Source organism: Labeo rohita, chromosome 16 (assembly GCF_022985175.1).
Source record: "Labeo rohita strain BAU-BD-2019 chromosome 16, IGBB_LRoh.1.0, whole genome shotgun sequence".
Lineage (NCBI taxonomy): Eukaryota > Metazoa > Chordata > Actinopteri > Cypriniformes > Cyprinidae > Labeo > Labeo rohita.
In genome coordinates, this window is record NC_066884.1 from 8,882,925 (window position 1) to 8,903,534 (window position 20,610).

The 20,610-nt window shown below is 37.1% G+C and overlaps 2 pseudogenes; both read right to left on the reverse strand.

Moving 5' to 3' along the window:
* Positions 1-1,008: 1,008 nt before the first annotated feature.
* LOC127178577 (uncharacterized) lies at positions 1,009-9,981 on the reverse strand (annotated as a pseudogene).
* Positions 9,982-15,728: 5,747 nt separating this feature from the next.
* Positions 15,729-19,783, reverse strand: LOC127178578 (uncharacterized; annotated as a pseudogene).
* Between the last annotated feature and the right edge of the window lie 827 nt (positions 19,784-20,610).

The following is a 20,610-nucleotide window of genomic DNA, read 5'->3' on the forward strand; positions in this document are numbered from 1 at the left end:
AAATTATTTGTTCTCACCATATTATCACAATGTTTACAATTTCCACACTTAAAATTACCAGTTAGAGAACCAAGCCATGTTTTATTTTCAAGGGCTGGAAGATAACTACGTACTACCTTATTTCTTAGTTGGCGGATGCCGATAACTAATCAAAGGTTTTTCTGGAAAAGTTGTTCCAAGAGTACTATCACTTTCTATGATGTCCCAATTAGAATTTATAATACGTTTAATTTGTGTTGCCTCACGACGTTAAGTAAGTTGTAAGTTGCTGAAAAAGAAACTCGATTAAAATTGGTATTGGAACATTGTTGCTTCTTCTTACTCAATAATTGTTTCCTATCCATAGATTGTATCACATACTTTAAGACTTTTACTCAAGTAATATTCTAAACAGTGACTTCAACTACCAAAGTCATTTTCTGGTAAGATATCTGTACTTTTACTTAAGTATGGCTTTCAGGTTCTTTATACACCACTGCCCATGTGGCTAAACAGAGAAATGTGCAAATTTTGTACACATGTGTGTGTTGAGCTGTGTGCTGATGATAGGGGTTGTGGTTATTGGAAAGTTGCTGAAGTACATGCAGTCTTTCCTCTATTCTTCAAACATCTTGGAAACTGATACAATCTGATTTTCCACTTCAATTATAAAAGATTTTAATTTATGACAGTGTGTTATAGCATATTCTATAACCCTAAATGCATGGTGGACAAAGAAGAACAGCAAAAACACTATTTAATCCAATAAATCCAGCAGGCAAGGAAAACTCAGCAAAACTATAAAAAAAATTATATCACAACCACATAACACAGACAAAAATGGTCAAAAGGACAGAAGCATGTGCATGCAAGTAATTAGAAACCAATGAGACTACCTAGGGCAAAACAGGATGGAACACAGTAACTCAACCAGTAACTGGACAGCTATTTTATTCCCCAACACCCTCACCATAATATTTCATCATCAAATAATATAATATTTCATAATTTGATCTGTATCATCACAGATTAACCGCTCATCACCGCGCTGTAGATGGTTGAATTATTCTGCTGCTCTGTGTTTACAAACCTAGAAATATAGAATATCATTACAGATGGACCAAATATGATAAACCATGTCGCATCATCACCATACCTACTTGTCAGATTAAATAAAGCAATTAGAATAGAAATATTTGACCATAGTGAAATGTGTCTTAAATGCTTACACTTGAAGCATATTACACTTCTTGCAGTCCATCTTCGGCTTATTGACGGTATGTGATGGTTGAGTACGGCTTCTGTCTAAAAGTAAACAGATGAAAAGAACATGTCTTTACATACTGTCATCTTTTGTTTCTGCTTATGACCAGCTTAGCTCAGAATAACAAGTGTGAAGTTGGTTGATCGAACAAGACTTGCTGGTTAAGTTGGTTTAGAAGCCTGGTGCAAACACCAACAGCAGCATCCAAAACAGCAGTGCTGGTCCTTTCAAAAGAGCAGTTACGTTCATCTTACACGCTTATAATTTTCTGTTTTCTTAGCACAGTGCTAAATATGATAACACTGGTTGTGATTCTTATTTTACATGTCATGTTTAACACATGATAAGGATAAATATTTTTGTTTGTTTTTACATGTTTAGCTTTTACAACCCATGCAGCCAAAAATATATATTTTAAAATATATTTCAGAATATACAAAGAATGGCCAAAAAATATATTTCTTAAATATATTTCAAAATATATTTACGTACATATATTTTCTACCAATATATTTTTGGCCATTTTTTGTATACACTGTAAAAAATATGGTAAAAAAAAAACCAAACAAAAAAAAAAAAAAAAAAAAAAAACTTACATTACTGGCAGCAACGGCTACCGAACAGGAAGCAAACTTCTCCTTTAACAAACATGCTTTAGAAACACAGACTTAAAGCAGCCAGAGAAAAACTAACATTTTAATCAAGGCTCAAGAGCCCAACTAACGCAAATACTGATCTCGATCATGGTGACATCAAACTTTACTATTTTCAATAAAACATCAACATCTGAAACTCGGTAATGCTTAAAATTAACTTTTGTATGAAATAATGTTTTGTAAGAAATGAAGATGCTCAGATCTTGAGAGATCTGATAAAGTTTATTATTCTATTGCTGCAAGTCATTTGAGTTTATTTATTTATTTATACAGTGAAGGTGTTTAATCATAATAGTTCACACAATATCTGTAAAATAACAGTGTTTGTTGAAGTTTAAATATTTTTTGCACTTTATTTTATGCTGTCTTCACACCATGTCATAATTACCGTAATTGCGAGATGTCAACACATGACATTTTACTCATAGCTTTCCATGTTGTCGGACTCAGAGGTAAGGAGTGCCAAAAAATGAGCCTGGTGGCGGTCACGTGGGACATCTGTTACTGGTCCATGTCGTAACTCTCAGTACATTCTGAGTTTACAAGTTGTTATTACGAGTTCAGGAGCATGTGAGGGTTTTGGTGTTTGTGGCGTTTTTGGCGTTTGACCTTTATTTTTGTAATTTTACATACATTTCTATAAAATTTAAGAAAAAAAGAGAAATACTCTGAATAATACAGATACCTTAATCATATTATAATGATATAAATAACAGCTCAATTGTTACAGATTTTAGTAATTTTACAGCATTTTGCATAAAATGTACTGTAAATTAATGTTTATTTTGAAAATATATTAATATATTTAAAATGTGTTTTTGAAAATATATTCAACCATTCAACAAATATGTAAAAAATAATATATATACAAAATGGCCAAGAAATATATTCACTAAAATATGTTTCAGAATATATTTATAGAAATATATTTTCTACTGGTGTATTTTTGTATATTTTTGAAAATATATTTCTACATTTAAAAAATATATATTTGCTAATATATATTTACGTAAATATATTTTCTACCAGTATATTTTTGGCCACATATGAATAAACTTAAAAAAGTATTTAAAAATATATTTTGACCTCTGTATAATTCAATCCAAAAAACGCATTTTCTTGCCACAGAAATACATTTAAAAATATATATTTTGGTATATGATGGTTGATGCGAAATATATTTACTATTTAATTAAGCTCCACTGTTTGCAACATATATTTAGCATATATTTCAAATATATTTTGGCCACAAAAAAATTTTTTTTTTTTTTTTGCCATATGGGAAATATATTTACCCTTGTTTGAAGAGTGCAGCTGTAACGTGGAGAGGGAGACGAAAGGCGAGGGGATCCAAATGCACACTTTTATTAGTGGGACGAGGCAAAGACATGGTCAGAACAATAACAAACAGGTATAACGGAGGGATACACAAGAGAAGTCCGTGAGGCAGGCGTGGGTCGGTCAACGGCAAACATAGTCCATGACGTGCGACAGAAGAATAATCCTTATAACAAGCAATAGTCCAGAAAGGCAGGCAGAGAGACCGACGAAACAAGATAGCCAGGCGAGAATACTAACACACAGAAAACCAGGAAACACAAGAAACTAGGAACTCTGAAACTTAGAAAACTAGGAAACTAAGGAAACAGTGCTAGCACTAGGAGAGTACTAAATGCGACTGATTAATCTCCACAATTGAGGCCTTGAGACGAAGAACCATACAAGTCCATATTTTCAAATTTTGAGTAATAAGATTTTTTTCATTTGGATTGTGAACATTATATTATATATTTTTATTTTACTTGAAAATAGACAACAAAAGCTTCTCAGTTCTAAGGAGATAACATTTTTCAGTGTCGGTATTAAAAATCAAAAGTTGATTTATATTTCTGAAATGTGGAAGAACGGTATATGTCCAGTTAGTGTGGAATAACAGTATAACTCCAGTTCATCATATCACTTTAAACCACTAAAGATCTGATTCCTTTATTTTATTTTTAATACAGTAACAGAAACTTCAGGTTAATATTAATATTAATATTATTACTATTATTTAAAAACAGAAAATACAGTATGAACAATGTATAATACATAGACATTCTTACAGTACAGGCAATAACAATGAATTATTAACAAAAAACAATAAATAAAAACAATAAATATAATGCAGACATACATCATAGCTAAATATTATACAACATATCATAAGGTATAGAAGATAAACTACTAAGCTAAACTACTATGATTCATTTTACACAATATATTATACAATATACCACACCTAAACTGTTCTCGCGCTCCGCCATCTCACGATATAAATAAATATATAAACAAATAAACTCTGCTTGCCGTACTTTACACAGGACTGGCGGGAAATATGAATGTATACAGCTTTATTATATATGGTATGTGGTTTATTTTGATAGGTTAACTGTTTATGCGGTGTTTAGCGCTCCTCAGCGCGTTCAGAGAGAGAGAGAGAGAGAGAGAGAGAGAGAGAGAGAGAGAGAGGAGAGAGAGAGAGAGAGAGAGAGAGAGAGAGAGAGAGAGAGAGAGAGAGAGAGAGAGAGAGAGAGAGAGAGAGAGAGAGAGAGAGAGAGAGAGAGAGAGAGAGAGAGAGAGAGAGAGAGAGAGAGAGAGAGAGAGAGAGAGAGAGAGAGAGAGAGAGAGAGAGAGAGAGAGAGATAGATAGATAGATAGATAGATATCACATCACATGTTCTTCCACTCACCTCTTTCGGTGGATTTTTCCCTGGTTTTTGTTCTCCTCTTCAAGTCAAATATGGTTTTCCAGCATCCCTCAAAGCCTTCCTTACTCTGTCCTTCCATTTGGTCATGTCGGCTCTTTTTTTTGCAGAGGTTTTGCCTTTTAATGTCCGAAGCAGACATGACAGCAAGCGGCATCTCCATTCTTCTTTGTGGACATAAACGGTTTTTCCGCGTGACGCTATTTTAACGTTTAAAATGCGGACTCTTGGTCGTGCGACAATATCCCCAAACTGTTTCTGTATACAAAGTTCACACATACACTTAATGTCACATGGTTATCTCATTTTTTGTTTTTTTGGACTTATACGGTTGTTTGTCGCACACACTCAATTACACTCCACAATACACGACGCTTGCCGAGTGAAAGTCCGGGGCTTTTATAGGGTTGCTGATTGGCCACAGATGTATGGCGCAATCAGCATGGTGGATAGTGGGAGATGCAGTCCGGGGTGTAGTGCAACAGTCTGTGTGTAATAATGGAACGAGAGCGACATCTGGTGGTGAGCGGACCGCAGGTCACCGACCAGATTTGTGACATAGCCCCCCCCCAAAGAGCGGCTTCCAGACGCTCCAACAGAACAACAGTCCAGGGAGCGGGGGGGGCGGGAGCGAGACAGGACGAGGGTTGGAGGACCAGGTCCATGCGGAGGACCCGGTAACTAAGGCAGGACCAGCAGAGCAGGAACCCTCCAGAGCAGGAGGCGCCGGGGCCCTCCAGTGCGGAGCAGGAGGCGCCGGGGCCCTCCAGGGCGGAGCAGGAGGCGCCGGGGCCCTCCAGGGCGGAGCAGGAACCCGTGTCATGAACTGGGACCTGGGGAGAACAGGGACAGAGGAGGCAGACAGAATAAGGGGAGAAGCAGAGAGTGCACACGTTAACGCCACCTCCCTGGGAGGTTCTACGGCGAATGCCGACACCTCAGGAGGCATGGGCGCAGCTTCTCCGGCGAAAGAGGTCTCTTGAGCAGACTCGTGGTCGGACGAGACCTCTGTAACAGTGTTGTGAGCAGACGGGCCCTCAGGGGCGGACTTATGAATGGACTTGACCACAGGAGCAGACTTGTGAACAGACGTGATCTCAGGGACAGACTTGTGAACGGACTTGACCACAGGAGCAGACTTGTGAACAGACGTGACCTCAGGGGCAGACTTGTGAACGGACTTGACCACAGAAGTAGAACTGTGAACAGACATGACCTCAGGGGCAGACTTGTGAACAAATGTGACGTCAGGAGCGTAGTGTGCAACCCATATACTGAGAATGGTGATCGCCATCACACCGGCAGACATAACGTGACAAGACTCTGGGAGGTCGGACGAAACTTGACAGGACTCTTGATGATCAGACATGTCGTGACAAAACTCTGGACGGACAGACGAGACGTGACTTGACTCTGGACGGACAGACGAGACGTGACTTGACTCCGGGACAACGGCAATAACTTGACTTGGCTCATGAAGATCAGCTGTGACTTTACTTGACTCCGGAACGACAGCTCTGACTTGGCTTGACTCAGGAACAACAGCAGTAGCTTTACTTGACCTTGGGAACATGGCTGTAACTTGACTTGACACTGGAGGTACAATTGTGATTCAACTTGACAGAGGAAATACAGCTGTAGCTTGACTTGACTTAGGAAGAACAGCTTTGACTTGCCTTGACACAGGAAATACAGCTTGAACTCGACTTGACCCTGGAAACACAGTTGTAGCTTGACTTGACACTGGAAATACAATGGTGACTCGACTTGACAGAGGAAATACAGCTGTAGCTTGACTTGACTTAGGAAAAGCAGCTCTGACTTGACTTGACACAGGAACCACAGCTCTAACTTGACTTGACACAGGAACGAGTGATGTAATCTTGCTTGACTCTGGAGTGGCAGCCATATCTTGACTAGACTCAGAAACAGCAGCTGTAACTTGACTTGACTTAGAAGCTTCACTTGACCCAGGAAACACAGCTGCAACTGACTGGACTCTGGCATGGCAGCTGTGACGTCACAGAGCTCCGTTATCGCCGCCATTTTGTAGACGGGCTCCGCTGTCGCCGCCATTATGTGAGCGCGCACCTGCGTGGCCGCCATTTGACAAGCGGGTTGAGCAACCGGCATCACCGCGATGTCGCGTTCCTCCTCCGCGACACCCACAGTAAACGGCGAGCCCACACAAAACAGAGCATAGTCCATAAAGACCGCAAGTGATGAGCGCGGACCCTCGCGTCTCAGCCTCCCCCTTAACGGCTGATTTATGCCATCACAAAAAATCTCAATGACGATACAGTCCGGGAGGGTAGAATGATTTGCAACTGCCAGAAATTCACAGATGTATTGTTCAAGTGATCGCGGTCCTTGTCTGAGACGGAGTAGAAACCTGTTTGTGTCCATACCTGAATGTCCGTGGTAAAAGCTGCTGGATCATTGTTTGGCCGTGTATTCTGTAACGTGGAGAGGGAGACGAGAGGCGAGGGGATCCAAATGCACGCTTTTATTAGTGGAACGAGGCAAAGACATGGTCAGACAGGCAGGGTCAGAACAATAACAAACAGGTATAACAGAGGGATACACAAGAGAAGTCCGTGAGGCAGGCGTGGGTCGGTCAACGGCGAACATAGTCCATGACGTGCGACAGAAGAATAATCCTTATAACAAGCAATAGTCCAGAAAGGCAGGCAGAGAGACCGACGAAACGAGATAGCCAGGCGAGAATACTAACACACAGAAAACCAGGAACTCAGGATACCAGGAAACACAAGAAACTAGGAACTCTGAAACTTAGAAAACTAGGAAACTAAGGAAACAGTGCTAGCACTAGGAGAGTACTAAATGCGACTGATTAATCTCCACAGTTACACTCCACAATACACGGCGCTTGTCGAGTGAAAGTCCGGGGCTTTTATAGGGTTGCTGATTGGCCACAGGTGTATGGCGCAATCAGCGTGGTGGATAGTGGGAGATGCAGTCCGGGGTGTAGTGCAACAGTCTGTGTGTAATAATGGAACGAGAGCGACATCTGGTGGTGAGCGGACCGCAGGTCACCGACCAGATTTGTGACAGCAGTAAAGTGAACCATCAGCTTCTTCTCTCTTCTTCATTGGTTTTCCTTGAGTTTTTGCTTTCCTTCTAGGAATAAATGTAGCAGAAATGCATTGTAAATAGAGCAATTTAGCTTATACATCAAATATCTCTGATAATTTAAGGAAAGGGGTTTGATGTAATTTATTTCATTATTCCTTATTAAATACAAAATTAAAATAAATAAAAACATGTTTGTGAACTGATGTGATGAAGTTTAGATATCAATTTATTTTGGCTACATGCAGTTTGGCAACTTTGTGTTGTAAGCCTTAACCACTGACCCTCACCAACATTACAAAACTTTCCTGGCAGCTACACAAAGCGCATAGATGCACCAAATCATTTTACTATTTTTCAACATATACTATTTTCTAAGTTTCAACCACTGGACAGAGTACAACTCTTCCTTTCTACCTAATCCTGGTGTGACATATCCCATAAGTTAATGTTTCATTCAGACTGAGACATTTATAATATACTGGTGTGTGCAAGCACAAACAAATAAAAAATGTCTTACCTTCTTATAAGCATCACAGCTGCAGTGATGAAAACAAGTGAGACTAAAGACACTACAATAATCAGAACTATTGAGGACCCGGCAACAACTGCTGAGGACTCGGTGACATCTATTGAGGACAACAAAAGATATCATTTACTTTGAATTATGCACAATAAATCTCTCATTTTCCAAATATGAATATGATTGTGAAGTTATGAAAATGTTCATAAAAAGTTCAACCAACCTTCAATGTAAATGGTAAATTCTTCAGATACAGTTGTTTTAAAGTTTCTCAAAGAACAAGAGTAATTCCCAGAGTCTTTAGCAGTTACTCGGCTGAAGGTGAGGACGGGCTCTGACTGTTGAATCGGATCACCATTCTTAAACCACTGAACCTCAGTTAATTTACCAGGACAGTCGAGTGTGCATGTCAAATTCAAAGAGTCTCCAACTATTGTGCTTCCATTTTCTCTGGACCTGCTCATGGACACTCTTAAATCTCAAAAAAACAAGAAAAATAATGAAACTCCATAATGAAACTAGATATTTTTGTCATCAACAACAAAAGTTTCAGGTATAAATCAACAATAAATCTTTTATATTTACAGTGTACTAAAACATTCACTCCAGGATCACCTGTCCACCTGTCCTTACTGGTTATAAATTTGAATTTATACTCTCCAGAATGTGTTTGATCAATATTACTGATCAAAAGAGAACAATCTGAGGTTTTGTCTCCAATGTGTTGAAAATTGTTTTAATTACTGTTGGCTTCACTATCATAAACATATGGCTTATCCTGACACATGCCATGGTTAGATCTCACTGAACACCATAGCACTTGCTGTACATTATGTCCATGTGGATATGTAAATCTACAGTCAATAGTGACATTGGATCCCCTCGCAGCACAGATTGGAGGAGGATATTTCACATCCCACTGATCACTGACAACACCTGCGGAGCACAGAACACTTTATTTATTTACAGTATTTGTTACTGTGGACAGTTAAATATATAGAGACAATATCTGTTTTAGTTATTACCTAAAATATCTACACTCTTAAAAATAAAGGTGCTTCACGATCCAATAGGAGAAACTTTTTTAACTAAATGGTTCCATAAAGAACCTTTAACGTCTGAAGAATCTTCCTGTTTTACAAAATGTTCTTTGTGGCAAAAGAAGGTTCTTCAGATTCTAAAAAGGTAGGAAAGAGTTGGTTCTTTAAAGAACCTTTGACTAAATGAACATTTTAAAGCACCTTTATTTTTAAGAGTGGATTGTATCAGTTTTTAAGAACTTATTTACATAATGAATCAATAAGCAATAACAGAGATACAATGGGATCTAAAAAAAAAAAAAAAAACCATTAAATGCACTTTTTAAAAGTACAATAAAAAAAAAAAGTTATGGCATAAATAAATGAGAGATATTCAAGATTCTGTAATACTTCATAAAATAAGCAGATGTGAACTCAGTATAGTATTAATAAAATCTCTTCATTAGAAAACTTTTCATTTTTACTGGTGGCCTCAGAATTTGATCTCCGTTGTATATACAATACATTTTTCAGTTTATTAAAATCTGATAGAAATGAATTAGAGACAAATTGGACAACAAACTAAATTTACAAAATACAGAGAAGCTTTTCTTACCAGGCAGCAGAAGCAGAAAAATGTGCAGCATTTCAATTCACTGTTTCACTTGTTCAGCACAAGATGTGTTATGTGGAGTGTCAGATAAAACACAAGCTTTGTGTGAAAAATCTACAGAGACATTTAATATCCAAATATCCAAACTATTTGTTTATTTGGTCACTCACTAACCTAGAAGAACTGCTTCTACAGATTTTCAATGTGTCTTTAATGTTAAATGATTTGAGCTGTTCATGAATTATTTGATTTGTTGTTGTTGTTGTTGTTGTTGTATTGAATGGTCTTGTTACTATAAGAGATCAGGACACTTCTTTTGATTTCTTTTGGTCACCAGTGCTTCAAATTGTATTTTTATGCTTTGTCATATGGTGGTCGATGCAGTGGCTAAACAAGCAGTCAACTCCAGAGAAGTCCACAGAAAATTTGATTTATTTACCCGGTGGCAAAAATTCAAAAAGAATGGTGTAACAGCCAAAAGTCCATTGTACATCCATATCCAGACACAACAAGGAAAAAAAAGAAAAAGTAGCAAAAAGAACTATTCACAATTTCAACTCTATGCATAAATAAATGTACACAGTTAGCTACTAGTCTAACAAACACCCCTCTTACTTCTTTTCCCGCCTAACTTCTCATCAGTCTTTCATAGTTTAATCTCCTCCTTCATTTTCAAACTATCCAATCATAACCCCTCAGCTGTTAATTACCCGTTACACAATTCCGCCTTATTCTCCTCCCCTTTCAGGAAGACACACAATCGGTTTCCAGTTCGTGGCCCCAATAAAGATTTTATCAAAACCTTTGTTTGAAATCTTTAGTCTAAATATTACACCACATGCTTGAAACAAAAAGAAAGTGTGAGGATAAAAAAAAAAGTTCAAAATAAAAAGGTTATGGCATAAAATAAATCAGAAATATTTACATTTTTTCTCTTTTAAATGGTGCTAATGTGCAATGTTGACTGTCAACTAAAGTTTTTTTTTTTTTCAGTTCAAATTATTAAATCATGTAGGCTTATAAAGATTAATTAGAATAAGAATAAGAATCACAAACACATTTATTATGTAACACTTAAACACTTAAAAAGGTATTAAAAGCAAAACATACAAAAGAACACCAACTACTTGTGCTACAGTGTCAAATGCCATGTGCACAAATATTAAAAATACATACAAAACAAATTCATAACTAGACGCAGTAGCATGTGGACAGATAAGACGTGTAAACTACTGAATGTACTTGAATAGCCTACCTATTTATATTGTGTCTACAATGTCATTGTTAAATTTACATTTTTTTCTTGGAATGTTTCTTTAATTAATTTATTAATGTAATTTTAAAGTTCTCCTGGGTTTTTTCAATACTCAGCTCTTATGGTTTTTTTTTTTGTGGTTCCTTTTTATTGTCTACTCAGCTGTATCTAAAAATGTACAAAAAAAAAAAAAAAAAAAAAAAAAAAAAAAGCACATTTATATTTGTAAAAGAAAGAGATCTAACCAGAGACAGTTCTTCATCTGACAGATTTAAAGCTAAAAACACACATACAGTGCTGCTTGAAAGTTTGTGAACCCTTTAGAATTTTCTAGATTTTTGTATAAATATAACACAAAACATCATCAGATTTTCACACAAGCACTGAAAGTTGACAAAGAGAACCAAATCAAACTCAGTCAAAAAATATACTTTGTCATTTATTTACTGAGAAACGTGATCCAGTGTTAAATATTTGCGAGTTGCAAAAGTATGTGAATCTTTGCTTTCAGTTTCTGTTGTGAACCCTTTTTGAAGCAATAACCACAGGTCCTGCGCAACAGCTTGTAGGAATTTTAGCCCATTCTTCAGTACAGAAACACTTGAACCCTGTGAGATTGGTGGGTTTCCTCCTATGAATGGCTTGCTTCAGGGCCTTCCACAACATTTCATCCGTCCAACATGCAACTGTGCCATTCATACCATGGTTGTTCCGTGTCCTCCTAATGATGGACTCATGACCATTAATATTAATGTGAGAAAGGCCTTTATGTGCTTAAAAGTTACTCTGAGGTCCTTTGCAAAGTCTTGCTTTGGAGTGATCTTTGTTGGTCAACCACTCCTAGGGAGGGTAATACACTCTTAAAAATAAAGGTGCTTTAAAAGGTTCTTCACAGCGATGCCATAGAAGAACCATTTTTGGTTCCACAAAGAACTCTTCAGTCAAAGGTTCTTTAAAGAACCATCTCTTTCTTACCTTTTTTATAATCTGAAGAACCTTCTTTCGCCATAAAGAACCTTTCATGAAACGGAAAGGTTCTTCAGATGTTAAAGGTTCTTTATGGAACCATTTAGACAAAAAAGGTTCTTCTATGGCATCATGAAGCACCTTTATTTTTAAGAGTGTAGTGGTCTTCAATTCCCTCCATTTGTAAACAATACGTCTGACTGTGGATTTGTGGAGTCCAAACTCTTTAGAGATGGTTTTGTAACCTTTTCTAGCCGGATGAGCATCAACCACTTTTTTCTGAGTTACTTTGTTCAGTTCCCTGATTCACTTCCACAAACATGATCAGACTTTGATAGATTCCTGTTCTTTAATTAAAACAGGTCATACACTGGCACCTGATAGTCATCCTATTGATTGATAATACATCTGAACAAATGTGACCCTGGACCACAAAACCAGTCATAAGGGTCAATTGTTCGAAATTGAGCTTTATACATCATCTGAAAGCAAATAAGCTTTCCACTGATGTATGGTTTGTTAGGATAGGACAATATTTGGCTGAGATACAACTATCTGAATATATGGAATCTGAGGGTGCAAAAAAATCAAAATATTGCGAAAATCACATTTAAAGTTGTCCAAATGAAGCTCTTACTAATGCATATTACTAATCAAAAATTAAGTTTTGATATATTTACAGAAAGAATTTTACAAAATATCTTCATGAAACATGATCTGTACTTAATTTCCTAATGCTTTTTGGCATAAAAGAAAAATTTTGACCCTTGCAATGTATTTTTGGCTATTGCTACAAATATACCCCAGCGACTTAAGACTGGTTTTGTGATTCAGGGTCACAAATAGACTCTTATTTCACCTTAAAATGAACAGCTAATCCTAGAGATTGACATATTTTTGCAACTCACACATTTTTAACACTGGACCATTTTTCTCAATAAATAAATGACAAACTATATATTTTCATCTCATTTGTTTGACTGGGTTCTCTTTGTCAACTTTCAGGACTTGTGTGAAAGTCTGATTAACTTTTTGGTCATACTTATGCAAAAATATTGAAAATTCTAAAGGGGTCACAAACTTCTAGGCAGCACTCTACAGTAGACTAGGGGTTTTCAAATTTTCAAATGTCTCCCTCATCTAACACACCTGATTCAACTCATCAGCTCATTATCAGAGAAGACCTGAATTTCGGTGTGTCTGATAAGGAAGACATACCAAATGTGCAGGGCTGGAGGTCCTCCAGGATGGGTTTGCAAACCCCTGCAGTAGACACATGTTTGCTGTTCAACTCTGGTCCTAGAGGGCAACTGTCCTACAGAGTTTAGCTCCAGTCCTAATTATACAAGCTAATCATTATCTTCAAGATCACTAGAAAGCTACAGGCAGGTGTATTTGACTAGGGTTAGAGCTGAACTCTGCAGGACAGTGGCCTTTCGTCCAAAGTCCAAAGTCACCCAGTCCTGTAATACTGACTGGTTAGTATTTATAAAGACCAATGCTGCTCCCAGGTGGCTGAACAGAGAAGTGAATTTTAAAGTTAATTTTTTGCAGGTGTGGGTGTGTGTGACCCTGCACTTATGATGAGGGGTTATGTACGTGGTTATTAGAAGGTTGCCTACATACAGTGGGTACGGAAAGTATTCAGACCCCCTTAAATTTTTCACTCTTTGTTATATTGCAGCCATTTGCTAAAATCATTTAAGTTCATTTTTTTCCTCATTAATGTACACACAGCACCCCATATTGACAGAAAAACACAGAATTGTTGACATTTTTGCAGATTTATTAAAAAAGAAAAACTGAAATATCACATGGTCCTAAGTATTCAGACCCTTTGCTCAGTATTTAGTAGAAGCACCCTTTTGATCTAATACAGCCATGAGTCTTTTTGGGAAAGATGCAACAAGTTTTTCACACCTGAATTTGGGGATCCTCTGCCATTCCTCCTTGCAGATCCTCTCCAGTTCTGTCAGGTTGGATGGTAAACGTTGGTGGACAGCCATTTTTAGGTCTCTCCAGAGATGCTCAGTTGGGTTTAAGTCAGGGCTCTGGCTGGGCCATTCAAGAACAGTCACGGAGTTGTTGTAAAGCCACTCCTTCGTCATTTTAGCTGTGTGCTTAGGGTCTTGTTGGAAGGTAAACCTTCGGCCCAGTCTGGAGGTCCTGAGCACTCTGGAGAAGGTTTTCGTCCAGGATACCCCTGTACTTGGCCGTATTCATCTTTCCCTCGATTGCAACCAGTCGTCCTGTCCCTGCAGCTGAAAAACACCCCCACAGCATGATGCTGCCACCACCATGCTTCACTGTTGGGACTGTATTGGACAGGTGATGAGCAGTGCCTGGTTTTCTCCACACATACCGCTTAGAATTAAGGCCAGAAAGTTCTATCTTGGTCTCATCAGACCAGAGAATCTTATTTCTCACCATCTTGGAGTCCTTCAGGTGTTTTTTAGCAAACTCCATGCAAGCTTTCATGTGTCTTGCACTGAGGAGAGGCTTCCGTCGGGCCACTCTGCATAAAGCCCCGACTGGTGGAGGGCTGCAGTGATGGTTGACTTTCTCCCATCTCCCGACTGCATCTCTGGAGCTCAGCCACAGTGATCTTTGGGTTCTTCTTTACCTCTCTCACCAAGGCTCTTCTCCCCCGATAGCTCAGTTTGGCCGGACAGCCAGCTCTAGGAAGGGTTCTGGTCGTCCCAGACGTTTTCCATTTAAGGATTATGGAGCAACCTTAAGTGCAGCAGAAATTTTTTTGTAACCTTGGTCAGATCTGTGCCTTGCCCCAATTCTGTCTCTGAGCTCTTCAGGCAGTTCCTTTGACCTCATGATTCTCATTTGCTCTGACATGCACTGTGAGCTGTAAGGTCTTATATAGACAGGTGTGTGGCTTTCCTAATCAAGTCCAATCAGTATAATCAAACACAGCTGGACTCAAATGAAGGTGTAGAACCATCTCAAGGATGATCAGAAGAAATGGACAGCACCTGAGTTAAATATATGAGTGTCACAGCATAAAATAAAATGAGTGTCTGAATACCTAGGACCATGTGATATTTCAGTTTTTCTTTTTTTAATAAATCTGCAAAAATGTCAACAATTCTGTGTTTTTCTGTCAATATGTGGTGCTGTGTGTACATTAATGAGGAAAAAAAAAAGAACTTCTGCAATATAACAAAGAGCGAAAAATTAAGGGGGTCTGAATACTTTCCGTACCCACTGTACATGCAGTCTTTCCTCTGTTCTTCAAACACAGTATGTTATAGCATATTCTTTGCCTGTCCAAAAATGACCCTGCCTTGACAATTATAGGCTAACCCTAAATGCATGGTGGACAAAGGAGATCAGCAAAAAAAAAAAAAAAATTAATCCAATAAATCCAGCAGGCAAGGAAAACTCAGCAAAACATAATATCCCAACCACATAACACAGACAAAAATGGACAAAAGAACAGAAGCAGGTATGTGCAACTAATTAGAAACCAAGGAGACTAACTAGGGCAAAACAGGATAGAACACAATAACCTTGACAGCTATTTTATTCCCCAACACCCCCACCATAATATTTCATAATCAAATAATATATTTCATAATTTCATCTGTATCATCACAGATTAACCACTCATCACTGTGCTGTAGATGGCTGAATTATTCTGCTGCTCTGTGTTTACAGACCTAGAAATAAAAAAGATCATCACAGATGGACATAGCCAAATATGATAAACCATATCACATCATCACCATAACTACTTGTCAGACTAAATAAAGCAATTAGAATAGAAATATTTGACCATAGTGAAATGTGTCTTGAATGCTCACACTTCAAGGATATTACACTTCTTGCAGTCCACCTTCGGCTTATTGGCGGTATGTGATGGTTGAGTAGACTGCATCTGTCTAACAGCAAACAGATGAACATAACATGTCTTTAAGTACTGTCATCTTTTGTTTCTTTTAATGTCTACAATGTTGAAAAGACCAGCTTAGCTCTGCATAGTGGGAAGTTGGTTGATCGAACAAGACTTGCTGGTTAAGTTGGTTTAGAAGCCTGGTGCAAACACCAACAACAGCATGCAAAACAGCAGTGCTGGTCCTTTCAAAAGAGTAGTTAGGTGCATCTTACACACTTATAATTTTCTGTATAATTTAGCACAGTGCTAAACATGATAACACTAGTTGTGATTCTTATAATTTTACATGTCATGTTTAACCCCTGATAAGGATAAATGTTTTTGTTTGGTTTTTACATGTTTAGCTTTTACAAATATATTTACCCTTGTTTGAAGAGTGCAGTAAAGTGAACCCTCAGCTTCTTCTCTCTTCTTCATTGGTTTTCCTTGAGTTTTTGCTTTCCTTCTAGGAATAAATGTAGCAGAAATGCATTATAAATAGAGCAATTTAGCTTATACATCAAACATCTGTGATAATTTGAAGAAAGGAGTTTGAAGTAAAAAAAAGGAAGTAAAAATATAATTTATTTTTATTATTCCTTATTAAATACAAAATTAAAATAGATAAAAACATGTTTGTGAACTGATTTGATTTAACGCATAGATGCACCAAATCATTTTTACTATTTTTCAACATATAGGTGCATCTCAAAAAATTTGAATATCCTGAAAAAGTTCATTTGTAACTTCTTTCAAAAACTGAAACTTTCATATATTCTAGATTCATTACATGTGAAGTAAAATATTTCTAAAGTTTTTGTCTTAATGTTGATGATTAGAGCTTACAGCTCATGAAAGTCAAAAATCCAGCATCTCAAAATATTAGAATATTTTCTAAGATCAATCAAAAATGGATTTGCAAAACAGATAGTTTTAAAGTATGTTCATTTATGCACTCAATATTTGGTCGGCAGCACATATTACAGCAAATAACTTGCTTCTAGAACAAATTACAGCATCAGTGAGGTGTGGCATGGAAGCGATCAGCCTGTGGCACTGCTGAGGCACTATTGAGCCTTCAGATCGTCTGTCTATTGTTGGATCGACTGTTTCTCATCTTTCTCTTGAAAATATCCCATAGATTCTCTATGGGTTACAGTTCAGGCATGTTGGCTGGCCAATAAAGCACAGTAATATCATCATCAGCAAATCACTTGAAAATGGGTAGGTGCTAAAGTCCTGCTGGAAAAGGAAATCAGCATCTCCATAAAGCTTGTCACCAGATGGAAGCATAAAATGCTCCAAAATCTCCTAGTAGATGGCTGCATTGACTTTGGACTTGATAAAATACAATGGACCAACACCAGCAGATGTCACAGCACCCCAAATCATTACAGACCTCAGAAACTTCACACTGGATTTCAAGCAGCTTGGATTCTGTGCCTCTCCATTCTTCCTCCAGACTCTGGGATCATGATTTCAACATGAAATGCAAAATTTACTTTTATCTGAAAAAAGGACTTTGGACCATTGAGCAACATTTTAATTTTAATTTTTCTCCTTAGCCCTGGTAAGATGCTTCTGACATTGTTTCTGTTTCAGAAGTGGCTTGGTAGCCCTTTTCCTGAAGACGTCTGAACGTGGTGACTCTTGATGAGCTGACTCTGGCTTCAGTCCACTCCTTGTGAAGCTCTTTCAAGCGTTTGAATCGGCTTTACTTGACAGTTTTCTCAAGCTTGCGGTCATCCCTGTTGCTTGTGCACCTTTTCGTACCCAATTTCTTCCTTCCAGTCAACTTTGCATTTAATATGCTTTGATACAGCACTCTGTGAACAGCCACCTCTTTCAGTAATGGCCTTCTGTGACTTACCCTCTTTGTGGAGGGTGTCAATGATTGTCTTCTGGACCATTGCCAAGTCAGCAGTCTTCCTCATTATTGTGGTTTCAAAGAACAAGAGATACTCGTAATTTATACTCCAGGGATGGACATTTGATGAAACTCAGATGTAAATATTCTAATATTTTTAAAATACTGGATTTTTGACTTTCATGAGCTATAGGCTCTAATAGGCTTTTTTTTAAAAGAAAAAAACTTTTGAAATGTTTTATTTTACATATAATGAATCTATAATATATGAAAGTTTCATTTTTTAAAATAAGTTACAATAAAAAAAAGAACCTTTTTGTGATATTCTAATTTTTTCAGATGTACCTGTATACTGTTTTCTAAGTTTCAACCACCGGACGACTCAACAACTCTTCCTTCCCACCTAATCCTGTTGTGACATATCCCGTAAGTTAATGTTTCATTCAGACTAACTGAGACATTTATAATACACTGGTGTGTGCAAGCACAAACAAATCAAAAATGTCTTACCTTCTTATAAGCATCACAGCTGCTGTCATGAAAACAAGTGAGACTAAAGACACTACAATAATCAGAAATATTGAGGACCCGGCGACATCTATTGAGGACAACATAAGATATCATTTACTTTGAATTATGCACAATAAATCTCTCACTTTCTAAATATGAATAAGATTGTCTACATATGAAAATGTTAATGTTTGCCAGTTCAACCAACCTTCAATGTAAATTGTAAATTCTTCAGATACAGTTGTTTTAAAGTTTCTCAAAGAACATGAGTAATTCCCCGAGTCTTTAGCAGTAACTTTGCTGAAGGTGAGGACGGGCTCTGACTGTTGAATTGGATCACCATTCTTAAACCACTGAACCTCAGCTAAATCACCAGAACAGTCGAGTGTGCATGTCAAATTCAAAGAGTCTCCAGCTATTGTCTTGATCTGCTCATGGACACTCTTAAATCTATCAAAAAAACAAACACTTAAAAATGAAACTGGGAGATTTCTTTTGGTAAAAAACAAAAGTGTCAAGAATAAATCAACAACAAATCTTTTTTATTTACCATGTATTAAAATTTTCACTCCAGGTTCACCTGTCCAACGTACATGTTCCACATTGGTTATAAATCTAAATTTATACTCTCCAGAATGTGTTTGATTAATATTACTGATCAAAAGAGAACAATCTGAGGTTTTGTCTCCAATGTATTGAAAGTTGTTGTGATTATTGTTGGTTTCACTATCATAAACATACGGCTCATTCACACAGTGGCCATAGTTTGATCTCATTGAACACCATAGCACTCGCTGTACTTGTAGCCTTTGTGGATATGTAAATCTACAGTCAATAGTGACATTGGATCCCCTCGCAGCACAGATTGGAGGAGGATATTTTACATTTAACTCAGAACTGACAACACCTGTGGAGCACAGAACACTTTACTTACAGTATTTGTTACTATGCATAGTTAAAATGGATAGAGACAAATCTGTTACAGATATTATCTAAAATATCAACTGTAACAATTTTCAAGAACTTATTTACAAACAGAGATACAATGGGAGCCAAAAGTCTGAGCCCACATAAAAAGAAAACAAAACGTGAAAATAAATAAATAAGAGATATTTAAGATTCTGTAATATTTATAGGCCTATGTCACTAATAAAATAAGAAGATGTGAACTTGGTATATGCCAGGTTTGAATAAAATCTCAATTTTTCATAAAAAGAACACAAAATAGCAACATTTTCAGTAGTGGCCTCAGAATTTGGTCTCCACTGTATATATACACAATACATTTTCAGTTTAATAAAATCTGATAGAAATTAATTAGAGAAAACAACAAACAAAATGTACAAAATACATCAGAAAATCGTTTCTTACCAGGTAGCAGAAGCAGAATAATTTGGAGCATTTCTATTTACTGTTTCACTTGTTTAGCTTACACAAGATGTGTTATGTAGAGTGTCAGATAAAACACAAGATAAAATGAAGGAAAGAAGGAGTTGCTCAAATGACGGCCGGTTTCCATTTCTAGAATGTTTCACAATCTCCAATGTTTTTTCCCCATCTACAGATGTAAAATATGCTCCAAAGCTACAACATTTACATGTTTTACAAAGTATCCTTTCAGTTAAGTTATAATTTTTTTGTACTTTTTTACACTTCTATTGTATAGTTATGCAATATACACTGACCAAAATTATAAATGCAACACTTTTGTTTTTGCCCCCATTGTTCATGAGCTGAACTCAAAGATCCAAGACTTTTTCTATGTACACAAAAGGCCTATTTCTCTCAAATGTTGTTCACAGATCTGTCTAAATCTGTGTTAGTGAGCACTTCTCCTTTGCCGAGATAATCCACCCACCTCACAGGTGTGGCATATCAAGATGCAGATTAGACAGCATGATTATTGCACAGGTGTGCCTTAGGCTGGCCACAATAAAAGGCCACTCTAAAATGAAAAACAAAAGTGTTGCGTTTATAATTTTGGTCAGTGTAGCTCCAGTGCATATTGTTATGAAATCTACAGAGTGTGAGAAATCTACAGAGACACTTAAACTTTAATTTATTAAAAAATCTTACTTGACAAGTTTGGTCACCATTCACTCAATTATATTAAAAGAACAGACATACTGCTACAAATGACTTATTTTTATACGTTCCACTGAAGAAAGTCAAATGGGTTTTGGATGACACTATAATGAGTAAATTACTTTTATTTAAACACAAGAGTTA